A 26,469-nucleotide genomic window follows, 5' to 3' on the forward strand; every position below is an offset into this window, starting at 1 on the left:
TTACAGTGACTCATGCTATACAGATATTTTATAAATGCACTAAACAAAGCGGCCCAAGCATACAAACAAGCGATAGTTTGTTTTGTCTCGCACTCTTATTTTTTCCTTCATGCATGAGCGCCCACACACTAGGAGGATGAAAATCCTGCAGGTTATGCACCTGTATGGATATGAACGAGGAATGACCAATGATGCAGCATTTGTCCAAACAAAGGCACATAATGCTCTTGAAGAGCCTACAGAAACTCTCAAATTGAAATAATCTTATACTACAATCCTTCTTTTTTTTCTGGATGAACACAACGCTTATAAAATATGTTCTGTAATTCAAGCACCTTTCCTGTCATCAGCAGGACATCCGCAGCTATGCATCTAAAACTTGCCGCCACTGTGGGGAAGCAATATGAAATGCAACAGTAAGATGCACTGCTTTGATCTAGCAATCTTTTTCCGCCTCAAATGAGAATTCAGTGTACTCACCACGTTTACAACTATTACAAGGTCCTTACTACCCATCCGGTTAGCCCCTGAATTTAAATCTCCAAAATGAGAGGGCATGTGCTGCACTTAACATATTTGCTAAATATGCACTCAGGCACAACAAAACACAGTGCCTTTCAGGTCTTGCAGACATGCGTTACGTTCATCTTTCAAGAAATGTCTAAATACTTGCGTGTCTAGTTAGAAACAAGCCCCTATTTCACAAAAACTGGGGCAACTAAAAAATGTTAGGAACTCACACAAGCCGCACAGTTTCATGCTTGCAGAATAGCAGCTATGTTCTTCTACCAAGCACATATATGACCAACTGCTTATTTCTGTTATCTGAAACTGCTTCCCCAACAAAATCTTAGCTCTTCAGTAAAACTTCCCATCATGTCAGAAAAGAAAGAAATGAAGCACCATACAACACTTCCTAGCTGCGCCATAGAACTGAGCAGTGTCCACTTTTATTTTTTTGGTAAAGTTGTTTTTCTTTTTTAGATACGAAATGGCTGCGCTATTCCAAGTTTGACATCGTGTCCCCTCCTATCTTCGTCCAGGTTGGATCGATAGTATGTATAAATCGATAAATAAAAAATGAGGCTAGTGTGACTCGATGAAAATAATGCTCGGCACTTTCTGCACATAGGAAAGTACAAAACACTAACCATGCAACAATGACTAGCATCTCACAAGTAGGTTTCCATGGATATTGTGTACGTTTTTATGTAGGGGTGTCTTGCACTTTTTTTTTAGGTGAAGAGGATGCGATAGTGTGCAACAGCAAAGAAAAAAAAAATGGCAAGAGCATAGCCGAACAGGTTCCTCATCATCATCCTAACCAGCCTGACTACACCCACTGCAGGATAAAAGTCTCCTTTAATTCTCTTGTAAGGAGGAAGATGAGCATGCAGGAAGCTCAATGTCGGCAGCCACAGCCAGTTTGCTCAAAGTGGGAGACAAATCATCAAACTGCATGGGAGAAGTTCTAATTAGGCATTAACGCAGATGATGATGATGATGGTGCCATGGTCAGAGAGAAAGTCAAAACCTGAAATAGTGTCACAGCAGCACGACGAGAGAACAAATTCTATGGTACATAATGAGCTGTGAATGGTGGCCCTGGCCGTGCAGGCAGTCAAAGGCGAAAGACACTGCGCATTACGATGTGAGAAGCGAAAGATCAGATAATGTTGTCCACACTTTTATTAGCTTGTGCAGTTTCCTACACATCACAGATACAGTAGCCCCAGTATCAACAAGGAACGGCCCTACATTTGTTGACGTATTCGCAGTTCTTGCCTCAGGCAGTAACTAGTTTTCCTGGGGCAGAGATGCAGCAAAGAAACCGAGTGGCATTATGAGGATGGAGGCGAGTAGGCAGGTGGTGAGTGGAGGTGTCAAAATTGTCTGCAGGACAGACGTGGCCAAGGCTCAGGGGCGCGTAAAGGCAGGCACATCTGCAGGTGGCGACAATGACTCACAATGTGACCAGAAACTCTGCACGCATAACAAATAAGAAGGTTGTCATATATGCACCAGGAGTCCACACAAAGAGGGGACAGTTACGTAGGAATGAAGGTGGCAGGCTACAGTGGAAGGCGGAACGGGATAAACATGTCTGACCAGATCTGACGTTGCCATACATGAGCGTTATTGCAGCAGGAACCTGCAGATGAATGAATGGCAGCACTTCAGTCACTTGCTCTCAAATCAGCCTGAAGGGTCATGGCCAGGCTAGATGGAGATCCCCAAATGTCCTCAATTAGGAGTAGCTGTTATATCACCTCCCCAATCGCAGTCTTTAAACTGGTCCAGCAGCAAGCTGCTGACGGAACTAAGCTGGAAAGTGATTCAAAGTGCACAGAAGGTGGCTGAACCAGAATGCGCTGCTTTGCTCCTGCCAAAGCATGAATTTATTGGCAACAGTGATAGGGTTTAGGACAACTGCGTCAGCCTCAATGTTTTTGAGAATGTGCTTTATCTGATCCATCTCTGGCTGGAGACTTCTAGATGTGTACACAGGTTCACAATGTCTTCAGTATAACTGGTGAAGGATCCTTGCAGCTGGGTTTAGGCTCACAAGTACTGTTTGGAACACAGCTTTTGTATGCAAGGGCAGCCAAAGATCTAAGAAAAGGCGCGTTTAAAAGCAGACTAGGTGGTGAAGTTTGTACTGTGAAAAACTGCGGCGAAATAAACACACCACAAGAAAGAAGACGGGACAAAGGCGACAAAAGCGCCTTTGACCCGTCTTCTTTCTTGTGGTGTGTTTATTTCGGCGCAGTTTTTCACAGTACAAATATGAACCAACTAGCCCAAGAAACGGTATTAATGTGGTGAAGTTTGCTTTGCGGTTTCTGCTCTACAAACTGGCAATGCCTGTCACGTAAAACACCATGTCGTTCAGCTTCACAGCGTCGTCTCCCTGGTTGTGGACGCTTAACCGCTTGTAAGAGGTAAGCCAATCCTATGTATCTTGGTCATTGAACCCATTGAAAATGGCCGGGTCCCACTATCGACATCAAGGTCCCTACATACCTATCTTAATGTTTAGCCAGCTGTGGCGACCTAATCCTTGAAAACTTCATCTCATTCGCACACTTCATTTTCTGCTGCCCCTTGCTACACGAAGTCAAGAATGTAGCACAAAAATAAAGAACAATGGACGAAGAAGAACACATAAGACGATTGGCTAGCGCTGGTCAATCATTTTATATGTCCTTCTTCGTCCGCTCTTTATTTTTGCGCTAAATTCTTGACTTCATGAATCATCAACTAGCCCGGCAGCAAGCTACACTTGGGAGGCAACGAATAAGGTTTGCCACATGAGGGACGGTGCACGAATTCAGGATCTCTGAACAGAACAGATATTCAGCTTAAGCGACGAAGGCGATCTTAGTCTAGAAGCAATGAGCGATAATTTCAGAGCCATTGATAATGAGTGCATGGCAGAGGTAGGCAGTAGGACAATTAGACAGGCTACCAGTAAACTATCTAAGCAGACGAAATATCTGATTATGAAATGGCAAGGCGTGAAAACCTCCCTCCGATGGGTCAGGATAGAACTGGCAGAGATGTTAAAGGTACTCAGTGAACGTAATTTGTTCGACGCAAGGGAGTATATTACGGAGAGAATCGAGCATGCTCTAAAATACAATGCTAGCCTGAAAGAGGTGAAGGGGAAATTAAGTAGGTGAAAATCCGATGTATGCATACCAAGGTAGCCGAGGAGTTCTACACTTAACCAGGCTGATAATGAGATTAGCAATAGTGAAGAGCAATCAGACGTTCCGTCAGTGACAAAGGAAGAGGTTAAGAAAGCTTTAGAAGCTATGAAAAGGGGGAAAGCAGCTGGGGAGGCTCAGGTAACTGCAGATTTGTTGAAGGACGGTGGGGATATTGTGCTTGAAAAATGGCCACCCAGCACATGCAATGTCTGGACATCGTCACCGGAGTTTTGGAAGAATGCTGACATTATTTTAATCCTTAAGAAAGGGGATGCTAAGGACTTGAAAAATTACAGACCAATCAACATACTACCTGTTGCGTATACGGAATTTACTAAGTCATTGCTACTACAGTTATATATATATTGAACTCGAAGTGGATCACGGAATAGTTAGATACATAGGCAATTTCATATATAAGGCAAACCAACAGATGAGGCTCTCTATAACCCAGAAGCATGAATATGGTACATGTATGGCAGTGGTGCGTTGCCTGCCGGCAACACACTGCTCACCAAGGGTGCGGCGATGACCTGCAAGGCGTACACACGCATTGAATGTCACCTCCCACCTAGCGCCGAAAAGGAGAGTACATTGGGCACACTTCCAAATGCCACTTCGCAGGCGCCAGAAATCTTGGCAGGCAGCAGCTGCCATGACTGCACAACCCGGCTCTATGCATGAAAAATGATTGCCGGTGAGCTGTTAAAACAATCCTTTGCAGGGCACGACGCGCAATTCGATGGACATGAACAACGCTGCTAAACTTTAATGTGGGATTTTCAGGGGGATATTTTGAGAGTTCGATATAGGAAAATGATATATGTGCATTTGATATATCCGGGATCAAATACAGAATCAGGACAACCTTAGACTTTAATCAACCAAATGATCAGGCAGGTTTTCGGAAAGGGTACTCTACCATCGATCATATTCATCATGCTATCAACGAGGTGATAGAAGGATGTTCGGGATAAAACCAGCCTTTATAAATAGCATTCGTTGATTAGAATAAGCATTTGACTCAGTCGAAACGTCAGCAGTCATTGCCTAATCAGGGTGTATATGAGCCGTATGTGAAAGTATTGGAAGATATCAATAGTGGCCGCATAGCAACTATAGTCCTCCATAAAGAAAGTAATAAAATTCCCATAAGGAAAGGCACTAGGCAAGCAGACACGATCTCCCCAGTACTATTTGCCACTTGCTTAGAGGAAGTATTCAGAAACCTGGAGTGGGAACAATTATGAATAAGGGCTGATTTAATACATTGCCTTGTTAATTAACTCAGTGGACAAATTACAAAGAATGCTTAATGACCTAGGCAAGCAAAGCAAAAACATAGGCCTAAAAATTAATATGTGGCAGCCTACGGTAATGGTCAATAGCCTCGGATAAGAGCAGCAGTTTACAAAAATTCCGAGAGCACTGTGGAATCTACACTGCAGAAATGCGACAGCCTGAGTGTTGTTGGTGCACAAGGTGCATCACATTTGCTCTCATTATCATTACCAACTAATTGCATTGTCATTGTTAATTCCATCACTGTCATTATCACTAATTGCAGCATTATTGTTATCGCTACTATCATCCTCACTGTAGACAAGAAGAATTACGATGTGTTTCACAATTCCGGGCATGGCTTCAGTTTGGTAAAACTGAAAAAGTTTTAACCCGCTGTGTCACGCGAAAGTATGCTGGCACGTTTTATTGTTCATCATCTTGTTTTTAATGTCCAAGTCGGCAATAAAGAAAAAAAAAAAAAAAAAAGGCGCATGGCGCAGTAGGTTAAAGCGCTCGGCAGGGGATCCGAGGTATGGAGGTTCGATTCCCGGTGGAGATCGGACTTTCATTTTTCTAGATTTAAGGACAAAGTTTTCAGCGGCCAAAGGAAAGAAGAAGAAGGAAGACTATAGGGACGAACACAGCGCAGTGTTTGTCCCTATAGTCTTTTTTTTTTTTCTTTGGCCACGTGCCTTTGCGCTGAAAACTATGTCCTTAAATCTAGAATACCAACTAGCCCAACAACTTACTCTACTGAAGTTCATTTTCCTGATGATGTTATTTTCGGTTTTGGGTGATGACGTCATAGGATTGATAGCTATGTCTGACCGGACGAACAAACAGCAACAGTATGAGCCATTGAAGGCTTTCGCCTTAATAGGTACAGGGGTGGAAGCAGGCTCGAGCATTTTGGAACAGCTCAGGGAGCACTGGTAATGCCACTTTGGAGCACTCAAATTATGCTTTGGAACATGTTTCTAGGGTCAAGCACTTTTAACAACTACAATTTTTTTTCTGATATACAAAAAAATCCATTTGATTACTTTTTATTCAAGATTCAATGCTGTACTACCTATGCATGCATATCTCAACATGTAAAGATGTTTAAAGTAACACAGCTGACTAAAAGCTTTTGCCTATTCTGACTTGACAGCTTTAGACATGTCCACGCTCAAGCACCACCACTACCTTGGAATTAAAATAAACAAGCTGCACATCGCCACTTTGATTCCACAGCTGTGCTGATAAATTCCTGGGCACTGCTCAGTAGTACCTTCAGGAAGGATAGATGGCACTGAAGGGTAGCCTTTTCTTCCTTAAGCTTCTTTACTTCATGGTTGTCTCCCAGTGACTCATGTTTTCTTTTAAATAACACTGGGGCTACACGTCGGCAACAGGCTTTCTATGCCTTTCCAACACTCTTGAAAGCATTTCTTGCAATTAACACCGTCCTGGCATCACCCCCATAATGCTTCAAGTATGCTTTTGTCTGATGTAGACTGGACAGGTTTGTTGTTAACAACGATTCTATAGTGAAGTACACACTCATTTTCACAGCAGAACTGTTGGAACAACTCGTGTAGTTCTTTGTAACCAGAAAAGTTTCCTCAACAGCCCGTGGTAGTCTGTGGCAATTGCTTCGCTCCTTGCCCTCGCTTCTCTCACCACCGGCGATTCAAAAGGCTGGGAGAAGTTGCTGTCATGCGCACAAAACATTTTTCTCGCAATTAATTCCTCCCAGTCGTTTGTGACTCGTTTTAGAATAACTTGAGATCAAAATATTTCTTATGCTCGCTTTTCTAGTTTATTAAAATTTTATATGTGTTAGCTAGGCCCAGCCAAGGTGCATTGTACCTCCACCACTAGTGTGCTGCCATCGTTTAAACTATGACGACCCTTATAGACCAGAATACGGAGGGTAAATTGATCGCTGCCATATTGAGGGCACTATAAGGCTACCTAGAGGTGCTGCAGCGAAATGACTGCTCTGCACTACCAAACGAGGTGGCCATGGCTATTCATAGCGCTTACGCCTTTACGTTTCTTTGAAGTTTTCACAACTTGCTGCTCACAAAATCGTCAAAATTGCATTTCTGCCTCATGGCAAGGCTGTTCTACACATATCGCAATGGCAGAGGCAAGCACAGCGTCCACAAGTGGAGCGAGTGGTTCGGTTAAGTGCATGGTACCTTTCTATGCAAAAAATACTACGGTTGCGACATTTCTTACCCTCGCGTGGTGTCTGCAAAAATTTGTTGCAGTCCGCACCGCACAAACAGGTGGCATGCCACAAGTGCGAGTAAACCTGATGTCTCCGTTTGCATTTCAGCAAGGAAGTGCCTTTTTTTTTTTTAACAGCCATGATAAGCAACGCCAACCAGTCACAAAAATAAGACCTTGATATCTCCTGTTTGGTTGATGTGCTGCTGATTCATTCTTCAACCCTGCTGGAAAGGAAAAAAAAACAAAAGAGACACCGGGGAATCATCGCCAATGAGAAGCATTCGCTCGCAGTAGCGGCATGCGGTCTGTTTTGTGAGGTGTGGGCTGCGGCAGATTTTTTGCAGTCACCACGCAAAGGTAAAACATACAGCAGACTGCAAAGGTTTTGCTGGTACATGGGACATTACTTGGGGGTGCAAATCAAATCAGAAAAGTCACAGCCATAGCAAGCCTGCATGCAATGGTACCATGCGCTTATAGGAACCACTCACTTCACTTGTGGACACTGTACTTGCCTCTGCCCTCGCAAGATGTAAAGAATAGTCTTGCTGTGAGGCAGAAATTAACTTTTGACAATTTTATCAGCGACCAGTTGTGAAAACTTCAAAAAGAAACATAAAAGCGCAAGAGCTAGACACCCACGGCTGCCTCGTTTGACAATCCAGAGGCATAGTTTCGCTGCGGCAACTATAGATGGTGCTAGAACGCTCTCAAAATGGCAGTGTTCAATTTACCCTCCTTGTTCTGGTCTATAGACCTTTTCGAAAAGTAGTCGTGGGCGCTGCCATATTGAATACTGGGCTGTGCTGCTAGCATAAGAAAAGTTGAGAATTATCTCTCCCAAAGCCGCCCCACAGCCCAGTCAAACCGGTTTCGCCGAGGCTCGTGAAAAGGTCTATAGCACAACATGCCACTGCCCTGCTGCACTTCTCACAGTCACCTAACCAAATTGCATCGAACCGCATTTCTTGTACCTGGCGCAATTAATGGCCAAATACAATTAATTTTAAGCAAAAATCATGTTTCGCTAAATTTTATGGCAAAATACCAAGGCATCAAAACATCATGGCAAAACATCAAGTTTTGGAGTTTTGGAACAATATTGTGTTTTGGGGCAGGATGCCATTTCACAAAAACAGCAGGCTGTTGTGTGAAGGCCGAAATGCCATCAGCATGCAGATTCAGTGCATATGACAACCCATAATAAGCAGTGCTTAACCAGCCAATTAGAAGATGACAGTCATATTTATTCACTTGTCATGCGTCTAAACTAAAAGCTGCAAGAGGCGTGTCATAAACTGCAGTTTTTCAGCTGCACGTGGTCCTTGGTTTTTGCAAGATACAAGAACAAAGCAAAATAGAGCATGCAGCTGTGACGCTTAAGCGTTGCATGGTCTGCGAAGTGATCTCAATTTCGATTTATTTCTGGAATTCATGCTTTAGAGCCCTCTACCGCATTTATTTTCCACATATGAATTAAATCCGCTGGCGCTTGTATTAATTGCGTTGGCAGTCTGAGTCAATTGTTTGGCGCTGTCATCATTCGAGTTGGTGTTCGGATTAAATACACTGCCGCTTTTATTAAATGCTTGACACTAAAATTAAATTACACGGTGCGCAGATCGTATCAGTTGGCGCTCACATTATTTCCGCTGGCACTAGGATTAAATTCAGAAGGAAAACCTGTAGAACAAGTCTAGGATGGAGCGCATTTGGCAAGTTCTTCCAGGCCATGACTAGCAGCTTACCGGTATACCTCAGGAAAACGGTAAACAACAGTTGCATCTTACGAGTACTCATCTATGGGGCTCAAATGTGAAGGCTAATTAAAGGGGTTATACTTAAGTTGAAGTAGATTCATAGAGCTGAGGAATGGAAAATGGTAAGTGTAGTCTAGAGATAGGAAGTATGCAGAGTGGGTCCAAGAAATCAACTCTAAATAATGACATTCTAGTCGAAATCAAGAAGAAATGGTCACAAGCAGGACATGTATTGCAAAGAGAGGATAACCGATGGTCGCTAAGAGCAACAAATTGAATTCCAAGTGAAGGCAAGCGTGGCAGGGGGCGGCAGAAAGTCAGGTGGGTGGACGAGGTTAGTAAGTTTTCAGGGGTCAAGTGGGTGCAACTAGCACAAGACCGGGTTAACTGAAGGATTATGAGAGAAGCCTTCGTTCTGCAGTGGGTATAGTCCAGCTAACGATGATAATGATGATGAGCTATGGACAAAGAAAAACCGTATGGCAACAAAGGGCTCCTTTATCACATAAAAATCTGAATTAAAAAAAAATCTTCCCACCAGTTGAACCAGACTTGCAATGACTTCATTAAAATGGCCAGTTTGCCGCCACTCTGAAATTAATGGCCAAGCAGCATAACTTTTGGGATCTGCACTCGCAAAATCAATACTGACATATACATTTCACTTGAGAAATCTGTCGCCAACGGTGACACCAGCATTTCATCTCTCCTCTTGAGTATACTCGTAACTCCCTGCCACTAAAAAGAAATATTGCTGACAAGTCGTATTGTCTACGAAGAGGCTTCACAAATTCATAAAACATTTAGCGTAAATATATGTGCGGCTCCAACGCCTCAATTCGTCTTTTAATTAAACTGCACGTGCTCTTTTCTCTCTGTCTGAGCACGTGGAGGGGCAGCTGAACTGTGCATGTGCAAAGGTTATCGCGGCGCGAGACTTGTGCTTGACGCGGCAGAAAGTGTAGATAAAGGGACAGAATGGAAGAATCGAGGGAGTCTGGCAGGAGCCCTGCTTGGGGAGCGATCACGTTGTTAGCTGTTGGCGAGCAGCCCGAAGCATCCTGATGTAATGGACTGTGGAGCAGAGCAATACCAGGATGAAGACGGAAGCGATGCCTCCTGAGCTGGGTTTTTTGCTTGAGTTGCAGCCAGACGAGGAGCAATGTATTTTGTACTGCTCGGAGCCCCTTTTGCCATGTCACATAGGCCATCTTTACACCCCACTATGTTTTGTCTTGCCATGTAAAAGCACTGCCCCCTTACTTTTGTAGCAAAGCATTGTCCTGTCACGAGTCTCGACCACATGCTTCGCATTGCAGCAGCGTGCAGTGTTGTATCTTTGCAAAGTGCTTCTCTGCTGACCCGGAAATAAACTGGCATTTTTATCATCATCATCAGCCAGACTATACCCACTGCAGGGTGAAGGCCTCTCTGATATTTCACCAATTGGTATTTTGGAGCAGAATGGAATTCATGTGAATTTGTGACTAGTAGTCGGGCGAGGCCCTGACTCGCGGACCCATTCTTTAGAAGGCGGGGCCTTCATATTAAACTACAAATAGATTAGGTATTTTTAGACCTGCATCATTATCATCACCACGTCGCTTTGTTGCTTCAGCAGCGAGTCATGGCGAGTCAGTGTGCCAGGTTCATCCATGCTATGATAGATGAAAGAATTCAGAAAATGTTGATGAATTCTGAATCAACAGTTCCTGAATTCCTGACCAAACCAAACCGAATTCTGAGTCAGGTGAAAGTAACACAGATGAAAAAGAACCTGGAAGGAAGTGAGGAGCAGTCACAAAAAAAAAAACTTGGCAGTGAAAGGGTTAATAACAGTGGGCTCTTTGTGATTAGGGTCATCGGCTCTACCTCGTCCATCCATCCCAGAGGTCTTTCATCCTGCCATTTTCCATTCACTTCACGACATCTGCCATCTCAGCATCAGAGCCACATAGTGCCTCATTACCCAGCGGTACGTCTCGCCAAACATTAGACGTTCGCCAGTGGGCCCGCTCGTGTTTTGCTTGCCAGTTCGTCAAAATAACTCACTATACAAAGACTCCTCCCCAGTCTTTCCTGCCATCTGGTTGTTGCTTTGACCACGTTCACCTTGACTTGGTTGGACCACCACCTCCATCTAATGGCTGCCGGCACATTCTGATGATGACTGACCGCTTCACTCGTTAGCTCGAAGCAGTGCCCACTCTGGACATTACTGCGTAAACAGTTGCCAAAGCCTTCGTTTCAGCATGGATTTCCCACTTTGGCTGTTACCACGGATCGTGGCCGCCAGTTTGAATGCATCCTCTTCACTTCCCTTACCAGTCTGCTCGGCACTAAACACTGCCGCACCACAGCATACCATCCTTGTGCTAACGGCATGGTTGAGAAGCTCCATCGTCAGCTCAAGACTGCCCTCATTGCTCGCCTAGATCGCGAGCACTGGGCTGGTCACCTTCCTATGGTGTTTCTTGGCCTACGCACCGTTTTTCGTCGCGACCTTGGCTGTTTGGTGGCCGAAGTCATCTCGGAGACTTGTTCGTTCCTTCGGCTTCCTCGTCCCAGCCCCTGCAGTACCTTTAACGCCTTTGGGACTGCATTCAACACCTAAACCCAGTCCCACCTCTATCATCTGACCGTCAGATCTTTGTGCACCCAGATCTTGCATCCTCGAGGCATGTTTTTCTAAGGCGAGACACTGTAAAGGGGCCTCTTAGCCCCCCCTATGATGGCCCGTACCATGTCCTCAACAAGACTACAAAGTCGGCGACTATCCTGCTGGATGGTCGTGAGAGGTAGTCTCCCTGGATCGCCTTAAACCCAAATATATGGAGACACCTCCCCAGGAGCTCCCCTCGGATGTTGCTGGCTTATCTGTCGACATGCCTGCCGCTGAGGCACCCTCATCCCTGCCCCGTTGGCGCGTACATTTCGCCGCTCCGTTTGGTTGGGGGGCCCTGTAGCGCACAGCGCCGCTGTAAAGCGGAGGCGCTAAGATCGGCGTTCACAGCCAGCAAGCACGGCACAGGCTGCTCGGTTCGAGAAGCCTGCCACGCTGGTCCTCTTGTTCTGGTGCTCCGCTGCAACGCCGTAAATTCCTTACATGCTCTTCACTGCAGGACACTTCCTGCCGGCTGCAAATATACACAGAACCAGCACTCCACTGCTTCAATAAAACGCTGCTTTAGGCTTGGGCACTGCCAGCTTCGACAATAAAGGAATCTGCTGAAGGCCACGGACACAAAGAAAAATTTAAACGAAGCTGTAGTACAGCAGAAGGATCAGAATTCCCCGCAAAGTAATTTGAGATGCGGATCAAAAAGCTGCAAAGAAGACTGTTCTTTGCCCGCAGCTGCGAGGAGGGCTATCAAATGCAGGTGCCATATTCGGTTCGAGGTCGAGCACAGAGACTGGCATTCAACAAAAACAGTATGGAGCTCCTATCGGGATGGAGTCTGATGCCGATTTACGACCTACGGGAAGTCGGCGCAGCCGTGGGCGAGCAGCGCACCACGGGCGTACTGGCGGCCCATGACCGGTAAGCGAGCCATGATAATTCGCCCCCTTGTGTTTCCTCGTGACTGCAGCGACGGGGATTTCAACAGAACGAGTCGGATGTACGGCCTGCATGCGGGGCCCGTTCGGCATAGAGGGTGGCCTGCCTCATTTTGGCAGCGGCACCAGGAGCAGAGCCCAACAACCCAAGTCCCGACCCCTGCCCTGATTCCTGTATTACATGGGCTTGCTGAAGGACCAGCCGTGCGACTCCCAAGGGGAAAACGGCACCCAGGTGGAGGTCATGATTAAGGGAGGAGGGTGTGGGAATTTAAGATTACCCACGCTTGCACGACACGGCTCTGTCTGCCTCACGGGGATACCTCATCTCTCTCCTTCCCCTGAAGCAGTGGCGGAGAGGGCAGGGGCGAGAGACCTGGCGTAGCGTGCCGGGCGGCCCCTCCTTCCCCCTACCCTCTAATATTGATGCACAGCATCTCATCGGGGGGAGACGACGCCGCAACGCCAGAGCCCGCGGATGCTGCTATGACCAAGGATAAAAATTGGGCACTCCCAATAAACAGCCCAGCCCGGTGGCTCTGCCTCAGTGTTTCGTTCTTCCCTGCCACGGATGTGGTCAGAGCTAGCGGCGGGGCGTTCCGTTCTGAGCACAGAGCCCGAGTCCCGTGAGAACCCCCACAAGGTGTTGTTACATGTCTCCTTGACGTCAGCTCCAGCATCCATTGCAGTGAAGAGCAAGCACAGAGCTACGCCAGGGTTCAAAGCGATCGCTGAATGGAAATGTTTTTTTTTTTTTCCATTTAAAGCACAAATTAGATTAAGCTCTAAAAAATAAATGCCATTGAATGGTACTGTGTCATGCAATATATATATATATATATATATATATATATATATATATTACCCCGCACCTCCACCAAGTGTTAAGTGGGGATCCAGGCACTGGTAGCGGGCACTGGTAGCGAGAAGAACCGGAGTGGTGGTGGCTTAACTTTTGAGTCAGCTGGTCCGCAAAAGCACTTCCCCTTCCTCCTTCTCGGCTATCTGTCCGCTTAATCAGAACTTCTTCTTTACAATACACATATATAACTGCAAAAAATTTGCACATTTAAAGCTGACAGTGCCCAGGCCTAAAGCACCATTGCACTCAAGCAGTGGACTGCTAGTTCGCAGCCAGCAGAAAGTGGGCTGCTGCGATGAGCAGGCACAGAGCAACACCGTGGTTGCCTGCAAAGGTTCAACTTGAGAAATTATTTTCTCACTTAAAAGCACCCTGATTAAACTTTCAGTATTAAATGGCAATGAATGGCTCTGTGCAAACTAGTATTTTTCATATCTTTAATAGGGCCACTTCATTACATAACTGACGGAGGAATAAACCTCAAACCTCAATAAGGTAATTTTCTCTGATTTAGAATACTTTTGCAGGTGCACCTTACATTGTTTGATCTCTTTTATAATGTTTTTGCAGGTGCAGCTTAAGTTGTTTGATCTCTTTTATAGGCTTTTTGTCTTCTAAAAAAGTTGGAGAAATAGATTGAGTATTATAATAGTAATAATTGGTTTACAGGAAAGGAAAAGTTTTCCCGTGGACACCTGAATCACGCTACAAGGGAAGGAAGATGGGAGCGAAAGCGGAAAGAGAGAGGCCCCATAGTGGAGGGCTACGGAGTAATTTTGACCACCTGGGGATCTTTAACATGCATAGACATCGCACAGCACACAGATGCCTCTCCGCTTTGCATCCATCGAAACGCAGCTGCCGGCAGTCAGATTCGAACCCAGGCACTCTAGTCTAGTGCCTAGACCATAAGAATATAAAATTTGACAAACATTTCAAAATTTCAGCTTTTTGTACCATATTTTATTATTTATATTTGAACAAATATAAGGCAGAGTTTGTTTATTTCCTGCACATCAAAAGAACAATGCATTTTATTAATATGAAAATTTTTGTTTATAGTGATGCATCAAAAAGTTAATTTTTTTACAAATTTATCTGTGTGACTAGGTTTTGCTATTACTTGCAAGCTTAAAGGAGTATAGACCACCTTCACTCTGGCTACGTCATGAAGATGCGGTGGCGCTGTCGTAATTACAGACTTTCGCGTGGTAGGAAAAGCAATGCTTCAGTTGCTTTCGCCTATTGTGATTGTGCGATGGTTTGCTGCAGCCGAAAAAAATAAAAAACAAAGCACCATGCTGACTAGTTGCATCACCGTGGCATGTGATGGAAGGCAAAGAACGCAAAGTTTAGTAAGCTTGCACAGGTTTCTTATGGGCGAAGGTCGCCGTAAACAGTGGGCCATCGCAGTGTGGCGCGAAGGCTGGATACCGACACCTTTACGCCAGAGCGGTTATGGGCTCAAAGGCCATGAATAACTCGAGTTTGGCCTTCTTTATGACGCGTAATGGTATTTTGTGAGTGCACGTAAAATGTTGACGAGGCAGCCAGTATATTAATGCGTAGACACCTGTTGATAATGTAAGCAATTCCTGAAGCAAATTTTTTTTTTCACTTTCTAGTTGTATGTATTATGTGCATAGTGAGCTGATGCGCATGCGATCAGTATTGCACTCCTCCGTGGTTATATTGTATGGCTAACATTAGCTTTGTTCACCTCAAATTATTTTAAATTTTGTGATGAAATGTGCGCGTGCTGACAGCCACTGATTTGCTCAATTGGAGATGAATTTTATTATACCGAGGGGTTTGAGTGGTATTCACTGCAGCTAATTTTGAATGCGAGTTGTGGGGTTGAGCGTCCCGAGTGACATATGGGCCCCTGTTTCAGATTTTGAGGATCTTTACATCAACTACGTACTGCATGGCACACTGTCGCATTCAGAGTTTATCCTACATAGAAACGTGGTCACGGCGGCCGGGACCGAACTGGGTAGCCCTAACTACGGAACCAGCATGTGGACGCTGCAGCTTGTAATGCAAGCTAAAAGCTTGAATACCCATGAAGAAATTATAAACGCTGACGCCAATAACCTTCCACGAACAGAACAGATAGGCGTGCAGCGTGGTGATTTAAAGGAATAATGCAAGGATAAGCAAACCTGTACGGTGCCAAGGCACAGTGCCCTTGCTACTGTTGCCATGCTTACCAACAACGCTCATTTGATGCTCGGTATGAAGAATCATCCGAGAATGCAATGATGTTTTGAGCGGAATACTTCCTACCTGGTTTGCGTGTGCTGTTTACGAGCGAGAAAAATCACATTCCACTTACCCGACTGAAAGTTGTTGTATGCACCCAAAGCTTTGCAATTCTCGACGCATTCCGCGGCTAATGTGCTGGGCAAATAGCAAATAGATATCAATCAACGCTACTCATTTTCAAGGCAGCAACAACTTCGCTCGTGCGCTTTGAACCCGCTCTTGGTCTGGTACGGTGTGCAGGACAAGGCGATGCATGCTGTGTACGTGAAGTTTTTCCAAGTATTGCTTTTGTACTCACACAGCGCGTGGGTATTTTATCTGCCAAAAAGGTGCCTGCATATCACAATAACACGCTCTTGGCAAGTATGGCCACAGCAGTGGGGTGGCACCACAGTGCCGCTCCCGTGCTTTCCGCCTGCTCTGGGGCCATAGACGACTGCCACGCCACTTTGATTGCTTTGTTTGTTTTAAACATGGCGGAGACCTATAGACACCTAATTTTTGGGTTCGTGTTTAATAAGCTGTAATGATGTGCAAGGTATTACTGTACAGAAAGCACCATGTGACATCCACTTATGACCGCTAAACAATTTATCATTGAATTTCTTTCCTCATCCGTTTCGGTTTCAAAAGCTGTGTGATGGCTGTGACGCCAAAGTTAAGTCTAGGTCACGTGACGGGTGAAAAAAAATTGTGATATTCTGCGATGTTTAAATTCACTGCAACGCTGAAGCCAGCCTGCCTCAAGAACAGGAATCGCGAAGAGCTGGAGATTATACTGCGGCTTTTTCATGCTGTGCATGGCTTGGACTTGATTGTGATGTCACAGCCATCTCTCAGCTGTTGAAACCGAAATTGGCGAGAAAAGAAAATTGAACTGAAAATTATTTAGCAGTCGTAGGCAAAAACCACTTGGCGATCCGTATACAGGAATGTCTTACAAAAATGCCACCAAAATTTGGCGTCTATACTCCTTTAAGATGGTGGTCACGGGCAGAAAATATTTTTTCGCCAAAAACAAGCTGGGATAATATTCTTCATAGCAATACAATTTGCTATGATTTTTTAAAAAGAAATTGAGGATGGTCAAGCCCACAACCTGTATCAGTTGGTGTGGAATGAAACCGGCACCTTTACCTTAGCAGATCATGCTAGCCATAACAGCCTAGCATTATCCTTGATGCATTAACATGACAGGAAAAAAAAAAAAAAAAAAACAGTGGTAGCATACCATATATACACCATTACAAAATCGAAGAACTTGAAGGTAAGCTGTCTAAAAATTGTAAAAACATTTTTTTTTTTTGTGGAACTGCAGCAGCATCACACTTTGTACCAAAAAAAATTGCCTTGACAAGCACTGGACCATATATATGCTGGTCTGCAAATATGAAACGCCTTTGCCCACACGTACCAGCCACAGCTATCCAATGGAAACTAAGGCAGAATCAAAAGCACAGAAGAAAGCCCCAGGTTGCCTCCAAAGGATCCCTGTTTCAGCACACGCACCAAAGACAGGGAAGGACCTGGAAATCAGAACAATGCAATAAATGCCCACTCCTGGGAAAGGTAAGATGTGAAGGATTTTGTTACAACACAGAAAGTATAATGAATGAAAGTATGAATTCCGCAATTCATGGCAGTTGGTTGTGTCTACTATCTTTGCAAACATTTGTCGTCACTTCAAGTAAAGGATCCATTTCTCGTTCCTAATTCTGAGGCAGTTGCTGATTTGCTCCAAAATGAGAGCTTGGTATACAGTGCTGGTTTTAGCGTAGATGTGGTTGATTTGTATAATCTCTTCCACACTCTCAACTCATCCAGTATGTTCAGCAATTTATTACGGAGGACAATGATGAATGCTGGTTCCAAAATGAGTGTGGAACCTTAACCAGATCCTTTTTGGAAATGTTATCTTACTACCTGAGTAACACGTTTTTTGAGTGAGATGGTCGACTTTATACGCAAAAATCTGGTGTGTGCATAGGTGCCAAGATAGCTCCCATCCTCAGCGACATTTATCTAAGCAGGGTTGATATGAAAGTTGAGAATGATTTAGCCAGTTGTTGCATGCACATTTTCCGTTTCGTGGAGGATTTTTTGGTGCTAGCTAGCTCTGTGAATCCTGAATTTGTGTCAAATGTTCTTGATGTTTTTGCACGTAATGGGTCGGGACTAAGGCTCACGCATTTAAAGTTGTCTTTCCAACCCCACCATGTCTGTTGGCAGTATTCACCTAGGAGTGAAAAGCCCCTTCTGAATTACAGGTCCTTTCATTCAAAGCTCGTAAAAAGTAGTATTGTTACGGGATGCTTAGGCATGGCAGTGAAGAAATCTTGTCATCATAAAATGATGTCCAGTCTCTTAACTCAGGCGGACAAATGCAGGGAAGCTGGTTTCCTGAACTCAGTTCTCGTCTCGAGTGCAGACAAAGTCCTCTGCGCGCTAAAATTGTCTTCAAGCATGTGAGGGCGGGAAAAGTGTTCGGAGGAAGGAAGAAGAAAGGTATGTAGTAGTCATGCCATATGTACACACGCTGTTGCACCGAATTAAGAGTAGGAAGCAAGCATAATGTAAACGTTCTGTTTCCTTCTCCTAACAAACTAGAAAGAGTGGGAGCCGCGGTTCAAAGAATGCACGAGGGGGCAGAAGAAATGTGTGCAACATAAATCATGAAAATAGATATGTTCCTTGTAAGACTGGCATAGTATATCAAATCCCTCTGTCCTGTGGCCTTACCTACATAGGCCAGACTGTGCAATGCATTAAAGTGCGGCTCATGGAGCACGCTAATTCGCTGAAAAAGAAAGAAGCTAACCTAGCGAAGCACTGACCCATGTGCGAATGCACGTCATTTTTTGATGACAGTGATGTTCATTCTTACCAGTGCACTAGAGAAGCTTTTCACATCAGAAAAAGTAAAGGGTGCGTGAGTACGCCTTTTGTCACATTATCTCCTCGGGAAATGAATATGCTGCACAGTGGGCAGCAGTTCTGCCGATGCACTCGTGCTTTTAAATGCTTTTTTTTTTCTTTTTACCAAAACTTGAGGTCGTTGACGTTGCGCATGTGCGCTGTTTCTCTGTGCGCGTATATATGATGTGATTCTTCCCAATAAAAAAAATCAGCTGTAAGTTCAGCGCTATTCGTGTGTCTCGTTTCGTTTATTTCTTGGTCTCTGTATTTTTTTCGCTGTTGGGCCACCATTAATTTCGATACTCCCCCGCTTTTTATTGCTTTGGCTGTGGCGGTGCTGATCGAAATTCATGCCCTGGCCACATCAAAGTCATGCCGTGGACTATCCTCATAAATAAGGTGAGTTTGATTACATATATCAGCACCCTTGTGGAGCAACCGGTTTTTGCGAGCACATATTTTTACAAGCGGGTGCACTCAAGTGCTACTCACCTTTTCATGAGGCACAAGGCATACCATCGGGAGAGGCCATGAGCAGAAGCTGCGATGAAGCCAAGATCTCACAATCGCCGTGCATCAAGATTATTTCGGTACATACTGAAAGGAAACAGAAATGGTTGCTCTTGCTGGGACAGGGCTAGCCGGGGCCAAACGGAGGCGTATTCGAAAATGAACTACAAAAGGAAAGCCCTTTCGTGCGAGCCGCCGGGACTGCTTTTAAGCGCACGAAAAAGGGCTCCTTAGTTCCTCTACACTTCACTTGAAGTCACTGATAAATAGACTCATAGCAAGATTACAAAAAAATAATTGAGATCGCTAAACAATAGAGCGTCGATGCAGAAAAAAAATTCCAAACAATTTGTAACGAGTTCGCCCCGCCGGGGTGGTGCAGTGGTAAGACGCCCGACTACTGTGCCGGAGTTCCCGGGATCGAATCCCGGCCTCGGCGGCTGCGTTTCGATGGAGGCGAAACGAAGTGGCGTCCGTGTGCTGTGCGATGTCAGCGCACGTTAAAGATCCCCAGGTGGTCGAAATTACTCCGTAGCCCTCCACTACGGCCCCCCTTTCTCTCTATCCACTTTCACTCCCACCTTCCTCCCTTCCCTTACGGCGCGGTTCAGGTGTCCACAGAGCAAGTGTGACAGATACTGCGCCTTTCCCTTCCTATGAACCAACCAAAAAAATTTGTAACGAGAGGGCAGCGGTGCAATGGGTTGGCGAGGCAAGTACGGAATGCAACACGTGCTTTGCGCTGTATTTCGCAGTACTCACGAAAGTTTGGAGAAAGCAGCAGGGATGCGTGCCACCCAATCTAATTTGCAGAATCCATTCCAGTCCGGTCATTCTGAAACAACGCGGCGCGAACAAGCCTCCCGCTTGCTTGAACCACTGCGCGCCAAAATTGAAAAGGGAGAAAAAAAAAAAAGGCACCTGCGGCTGCGGAGGCGGCGATAAAAAAAAAAGCGTCTGGGTTCGAGAGTGCACGCAAGCAAAAAACAACAATAGGCAATTTATTACGTCACATCCGCCAGACTACAAACAAATCCTCCTCGCCTACCTTCTTTCTTTTCGCGCATGCGCAGCTTATCAAGATCGCGCTGGGTGCGTTGGCGCCGTCTGCTGCGACCCGGTTGCAGCAGCGAAATGCTTGCGGCCGAGGCTAGAGACACGCCCGTGGCAGCAGCCAACCCCACACACGTTTCTCACCAGGGGGGTATTCTGTAACGCTCTCAATTTCGCTCTCAAGTTGTAGAGCGTGACGTCAAATTGACGCGACTTTCACGTGACCTTTAGACGTCAATCGTGACGAATTACGGAATCGACCAATTGCCAGTGACTCGTAGCATGACTCCGCCCCTGAGGTCCCCGTTCCGCGGTCGTGACTACTGCTACACATTTGTCGCAACGTTAGCCGATGCCGACGAGGGACCGTCTCCTAAGTTTTTATGAAACGGCGCAGTTAATACGCAGTAAATAAAATTAATAAATATTTATTCTGCTGAGGAACTGTATTTACAACTAACAAACATGAAGCATAAGGAGATACGTTTTAGGCTTCGCAATTAAATTTGCTCCTCAGTAACTTTTTGTCTCCGCGAGGGCACGCTGAAGGTGTCAAAGAGTGCACATGGCGGCTTGCCAGAAAACAGCTGATTCCTAGGCTAGTTGCTATTTTCCGTGCGTCGCCTGAAATCGAGGTCCTGTGCGGATGTCGTGAGCAGCTGGAAAAATCCGATTGAAAACAATGAAGGCTACGAACCTGCAGTGATCAGCGTGGTGAAAGCGTTGGGCATGAAAATCGACTAAGTCATCAGCTTACTGAAGAGTGTCAGCGTTGTCAAACAGTGTTTACTATCGATGGCAAGAGCGACGAGTGGGAGGTATGTGGTCTGCTGTTCTGTTTGTTTAAAAGAAAATACAAGAAGATCATGAAGGCTACATTACTGTGTTTGCCGACAGAGGAACGTTTGCACTTGCAGTAAGGCAGGTGGCAGCTACTATGCAAGAGTTAGCAATTGCAGTGCGGGAAACGGGATCCGACACACGACCCTCCACCACGGACTCCTCATGAAAGCCACGGTGACAGACACTCCTGTGCTTCGCAGCCAATTGACTTCGGCCACATCGGGCTCCGTTCCCGATATTCCGTTGATGTTTTGATGTTGATTGTTTAGTCTCTAAAAGGTACACAAACTGTGATGTTAATGCTTCCTTTGGTATGTTCAGAGAAAGAAAATACTTTATTCAGAAATTTGATATAGTGACCGAGGACGAGCTTGTTCAGCCAGGTCTGGACAGGGATGTGCAGTATGTTGTATTTCGCGCAGCAGGCTGTGTTTGTTAGTGGCACATTGTTGAAACGTTGTCAGTGTCTGTTCATGTTGAACGGTATCCCCCCCCCCCTTTTCGACGGGAAAGGCAAACACATCACGCAAGCTTGGTGCGCGATGCCGGAGGCGAGCTGGTGAATCTGCTTAATTTCCCTAGTCTTATAAACAAGGGGCCCACCAGTGAGGTGTGCAGATTACCTCGAAGGCGAACAATGTGTGCGTTTTGAAGTGTCATCATGGAGTCTGTGCAGTGTTTCATAAAGATGTTCATTTTACACACATTCCTCATTCTATTACCTTTCCATGTTGTGTGCATTATGTACAAACCATTTCAATTGAAAAGCCAGTTTGCACAAAAGATGCTTTTTCTGATTATTTGGTGAAAACAACTTGGAAAATAAATTCCAAGGTCAAAAGTAGGTGACAATTATGTAAAGAGGTGCTTATCACATGTTTATGGTGTATGAAAGAGCGGTGAACAAGGGTTGAGGGGAGCCTCAGTTTGCAAGCCGAGCCCACATTTCGATTTTGGCTAGCAAACCACAAACCAAGGTTCCTCCTCAACCCTTGTTTAGTGCTGTTTTGTATTGAGTAGCCATCTTATTTCCCTCATTCTACCATGTTTATGGTGTAAAATATTTTTGAACGCTCATGTTTTAGCTGCCTCTACTGTCTTAAAGCTGCTCAGCAGTCCCCTTGCAGTTTTACACATTTTATTAGTGTACATAACATCTGCTCACACATTGCCTTAACAATGTATGTGTGATGCTTATTTTATTTTCACTAGAATTTTGTAATCATTCAGCAATCATTGTGGGCACTGCAGCCTAGTATTTGTACACCATTCTCCTAACAGCTGTTACAGCATTTAGCACTGCGAGCAAGATCTCTAGTAGTATACCATCTAGCTGGCATTTTTACCTCTGATATGTAAGCGTTTTGCACACTGCACCATGCATACAGTACCTATTTGTATAGGTAGCTTCAATATGTTGAAAGGGAGCGGCTTCTTTGAGCCCGATAATTATTCTGCAATATCCATGTCAATGTTGTATGGTCATTGTACATCAAGGTAAGTGTGCTGGTATGTATGACGTCTCTTTCTCAATAAAAACACTGGAGTGAAATACAGCGGCCAAGAAATAAGTGCTTCTACTGAGTATATGTGGCAGTAAAAAATCTTTGGTGCCATTTTCTGATTCCAATAAGCGTCATGGATATTTATTACCTTGCTGTAACGCTACGCTTTTCGGTTTAAGCATGTTTACCACACAGCTAGTGACCACAGCCAACTGTGCCAGGCTGCAAGGTGATAGCAGAGAAGGGACAGCAAGTTGGGTCTGGGATGACTTGGCATTGGTGTAAGCAGCCATGACTCCAGTGGGTAGTCACTGTCTCCTGCATAACCAAACAATGACATCCACTTAAGTCCGCCTTTTGCATGTTCTAGTATACAATCAAAGATCCATACCAACTAGCCCACAGTGAGGTGATAAACATTCACAGGAATGTTGGCAACGTGTCACAGGGCTGTCCAAGCAAGCATCATTGTAAGGATAGCCTTGTAGCTTCACAGTGATATAAACAAAAATCAACAGATTACCTGCACAACACAAGCGCTACGGTTTCTTAGGCAGTAAAGAGATTTAAAACATTGAATATTTGGTTCCTGGTGCCATAACACTAAATTTGTACATTAACAAGCATTCATATGCATAACTAGTCCGTATTATGCATGCAGCTTCACCGAATTCAGACAATCGATCACTCGCCGAAATACAAGTCAGCTTCTCTGTAAGGCTCGTAATCCAACCAAAAGGTCTCGTTATCACACAACACTCTTCTAGTTCTTGCTGAAACGAAAAGAAGCAGGCGCTTTTTGCAGCGTACTCACACTTTCGAGTAGCGAACGTGTCGTAGGGAGGGAGCGTAACGAATGGGGGCAAGGCACTACAATCCCTAGTCCCTTCGTCCTGTATTTTGAGGTATATACAGGTATTGAACTTTCGTCAGGTGTCGCTGAGTAATCTCGAAGACAACAGCTGGAAAGAAAAGAGATCTTTCCTCTGTTCGTTTTTTAACATTGCAAGGGAGAACGAGTCCTTTTGGTTAGAAAACAAGACTTGCAGAGAAGCCAACTTACAGCAAGTGGTCGATTGCACATATTAATGCATATAATCAATATCGTTCGATAACCGACGCGGGTTTTTTACAGCTTACCCAAGAAAAAGTCGCAGGCGTTTAGCAGGCCTTCGTTCACCTTTCGGCGTGCAGGAGTACCGCTAGACGAACGCGTTGTTTGGAGTCCTTGGTCCCACGGGGCAACGAGGGTCAAAAGTGCGTATGTTCGCGTCGCAGATCTGTAATAAAATAGGCACAATACAAGTTTACAATGACGTTTCGAAGTCGTAGCCAAACACACACAGTCAAAACCAACATTTACTCACTACTGTGATGTTCAGAACGTAGAACCTAGCGACTTCTTTCCATATCGCACCGCGGCGCCTTGACGACAATCAGCGTTCCGCCCGATGGCTTCCGCTATCAGCACACGCACCTGCTGATCGATGCCTATGCGATGCAAACGATGTTACGTTCCCGACGCAAGCTGGTAGCCCCCGATAGCAAAAAAAAACGCGGTGCGCATGCAGCCGCAGTGGCTGCGCACTCGTCCGTGAGCTGCGTGAGCCCCCGTTCATCGATGTTCGTCGGCAATCGCCGCACAGTCACTCCACTTTCTGCTGGTTTCCGAGTTGAACACAGTCGGAACAACTAGACCGGTACGTCAAACGCGTCTTCGTGCTCCCTTCAACGCCGTGGATCGCACCGACACAACTGTCACACAGCCAGCGCAACGCTATAACAACGCAAGGAACACAGCCGCCATTTTCGCTCTACTCAGTTGACTGGTTTTGGGGTTACCTCGTTTCGCTCACAATTTCAGTCAATATTCAGCTCATGGGCAACGTCACTACTTTAGTCTTGTTGATGACGTAAGCGCAGTCACCGGTGAGATCAGTGATGACGCAAAATTTCAATATGGCCGCCGACCAATAGGAGCAGGGCAAGTTGAGCGGTTTGAGACTGGTTTTGTATTGAGAGCGTTACAGAATTCCCCCCCAGGGGCCGAATTACGGACTCCACTCACAAGTTTGTGAGCGTGACGTCAAAATTACGAAGCTGTGACGCAGCCTTGAGACGTCAATCGTGACGTGAATGCGAAATCCTCCAATTACCAGCGACTTTTAGCGTAGCTCCGCCCCGGTAGTCCCGAATTCTCGGCAAATGTTGGTGCCACAGTGTGGCACAAAACTGAGCAGGGACCGTCTCCTAACTTTTTCTAACGCGACGCAACTAATACGCAATAAATAAAACAAACAAAGGTTTATTTTGGCAAGATACTATTTTTAGTATTGATTAACATTGAGCTCAAGTTGAAGTGTTCTTAGTTGTGTAGTTATACTTGCTATTAGGTAACTTTTGTTGCCGCGAGGGTGCGCCGGCGGCGTCATGGCGTGCACATGGCGGCCTGCAAGCAAACAGCTGATTCCCCGAGAAGGTGCTGCTTTTTTTAGTGTCGTCGGTAATCGAAGTACCGTGCAAGTGCCGTGAGCATGCTGAAAATCTAATAGAATGCAGTCGAAGTCCAGGGCCTGCAGCGATAAAATTTCATGGAGCGCTTGACACGGAAATGGACAAAGACAACTTGCGAAGGTGTTTTCGGTCGGCGCCTACTAGTATCGATGAGAAAAGTGCTTAAAGTGCAACGTGCAGGCTCCGTGGTTCTATTTGTTTCTCTTTAGGAAATGCAAGACGACTGTGAAGCATGTAGTGTAGGCCAAAATGAAGCTCTGTCCTTGCATTATCATCTGTTTGTATGTAGCTGGATAGTTTAGGAAAGAACATGATCATGGGAATGCTTCCACCCCTGCCGTGACTGAACCCGAAGCCTTCATTCACTGCAGTGCCACCGTGACAGGGCTTTCGATGTAGCTTTCGTTGTAGTGTGCTCTGTATTTTTTTTTTTCTTTGTTCTCATGACTGAGTTGCTTTGTTTTTGAGCGATACCTTCTACCCACACACCATTTGCTTGATGCATATGTGATGTTTTTCTGCGTACGCTACAATCACTGTGAGCACTAAAACTCGCAATATTATGCATTCAATTTGTCAGCTTTACTCTGTTTAGCATTTTAGCATTAAGCAAATGCTTTCTATGCGTCCTAACAGTATATGCAGGCCTGTAGTCCTGGAAGGTTCACTAATGGAGACTACCTTATGCAAACATTGTACATAGCACTACTTGTGTCATGTTTCTGCACTGTTAAGAGCCATACTTTGTTTCCTGCTTCTGAAATGTGCCAAACCTATGACAACTACTATGCAAGCCTGTAATCAGTAAGCAGCTATTATTTTGTGTCATGCCTCTGAGTCGCAGTTTTATGCACAATACTTTCATTTCTTGTTTCTGAAGTGTGTCAGACCTGCGATGAGTACAGTGCCAGCTTACAGGCTCTAAAAAATTATTCGTGTATGTCTTCTCTGTGTAGCACAATCGTGCAGCACGTGCAAATAACTGCCTGTGCTATTGCAGGCAGTTGGTTTCGCTGCTGCATATTCAAGCGTGTGAAACGCTGCAGGAAAATAAAGGGGCACAGTTGATACACGTGCTTTTAAAAAACTTCTGTGAGACTTTCCCATTCCGATAGGCATCACAATTGCTGCCTCGTTGTGAAACACTTTAATTATGTACTCAAACACAGGCACACACACACAAACACCAACATGCGCGGTTGCAAGCAACAGTGAATGGGGGGGGGGGGGGGGGGTACGAAGACAAATTTGACTTGACAGATGAGGTTCGAGAAGATTCATCATTATCACAAAGGTTTCTGGCACAGGCATGAAACGAGAAGGCGCTGCACTTGGCTGCCTGCGATGAGTTGGTCAGCTACGTGTGGTATATCATAGCCGATTGTTGTGCTGGCATTGACGCCGCAGCTGTGCCAGCCAGCTCTGGTGGCAGGTTCTGTGGAACAGGCTAACATGATTCT

General features: G+C 45.2%; 3 long non-coding RNA genes across 4 annotated transcripts in view; all 3 read right to left on the minus strand.

Moving 5' to 3' along the window:
* Positions 1-26,469, minus strand: part of LOC146210123 (uncharacterized) — a 374,427-nt gene that overhangs the window by 76,365 nt on the left and 271,593 nt on the right. The window lies entirely within an intron of this gene.
* Positions 1,675-19,980, minus strand: LOC146210127 (uncharacterized). The gene is made up of 4 exons (XR_014708303.1): positions 19,857-19,980; positions 19,077-19,181; positions 17,083-17,194; positions 1,675-1,943 (listed from the first exon to the last, which is right to left on the minus strand). It is a non-coding gene; the product is annotated as an uncharacterized LOC146210127 (long non-coding RNA).
* LOC146210128 (uncharacterized) lies at positions 22,607-24,365 on the minus strand. 2 transcript variants are annotated; one of them, XR_014708305.1, is made up of 3 exons: positions 23,888-24,365; positions 23,636-23,775; positions 22,607-22,813 (listed from the first exon to the last, which is right to left on the minus strand). It is a non-coding gene; the product is annotated as an uncharacterized LOC146210128 (long non-coding RNA). The 2 variants fall into 2 exon arrangements; XR_014708304.1 differs by having other exon boundaries at positions 23,863-24,363.

This window comes from Amblyomma maculatum, chromosome 1 (assembly GCF_055883805.1).
Source record: "Amblyomma maculatum isolate TAMU_Amacu chromosome 1, ASM5588380v1, whole genome shotgun sequence".
NCBI classification, from domain to species: domain Eukaryota; kingdom Metazoa; phylum Arthropoda; class Arachnida; order Ixodida; family Ixodidae; genus Amblyomma; species Amblyomma maculatum.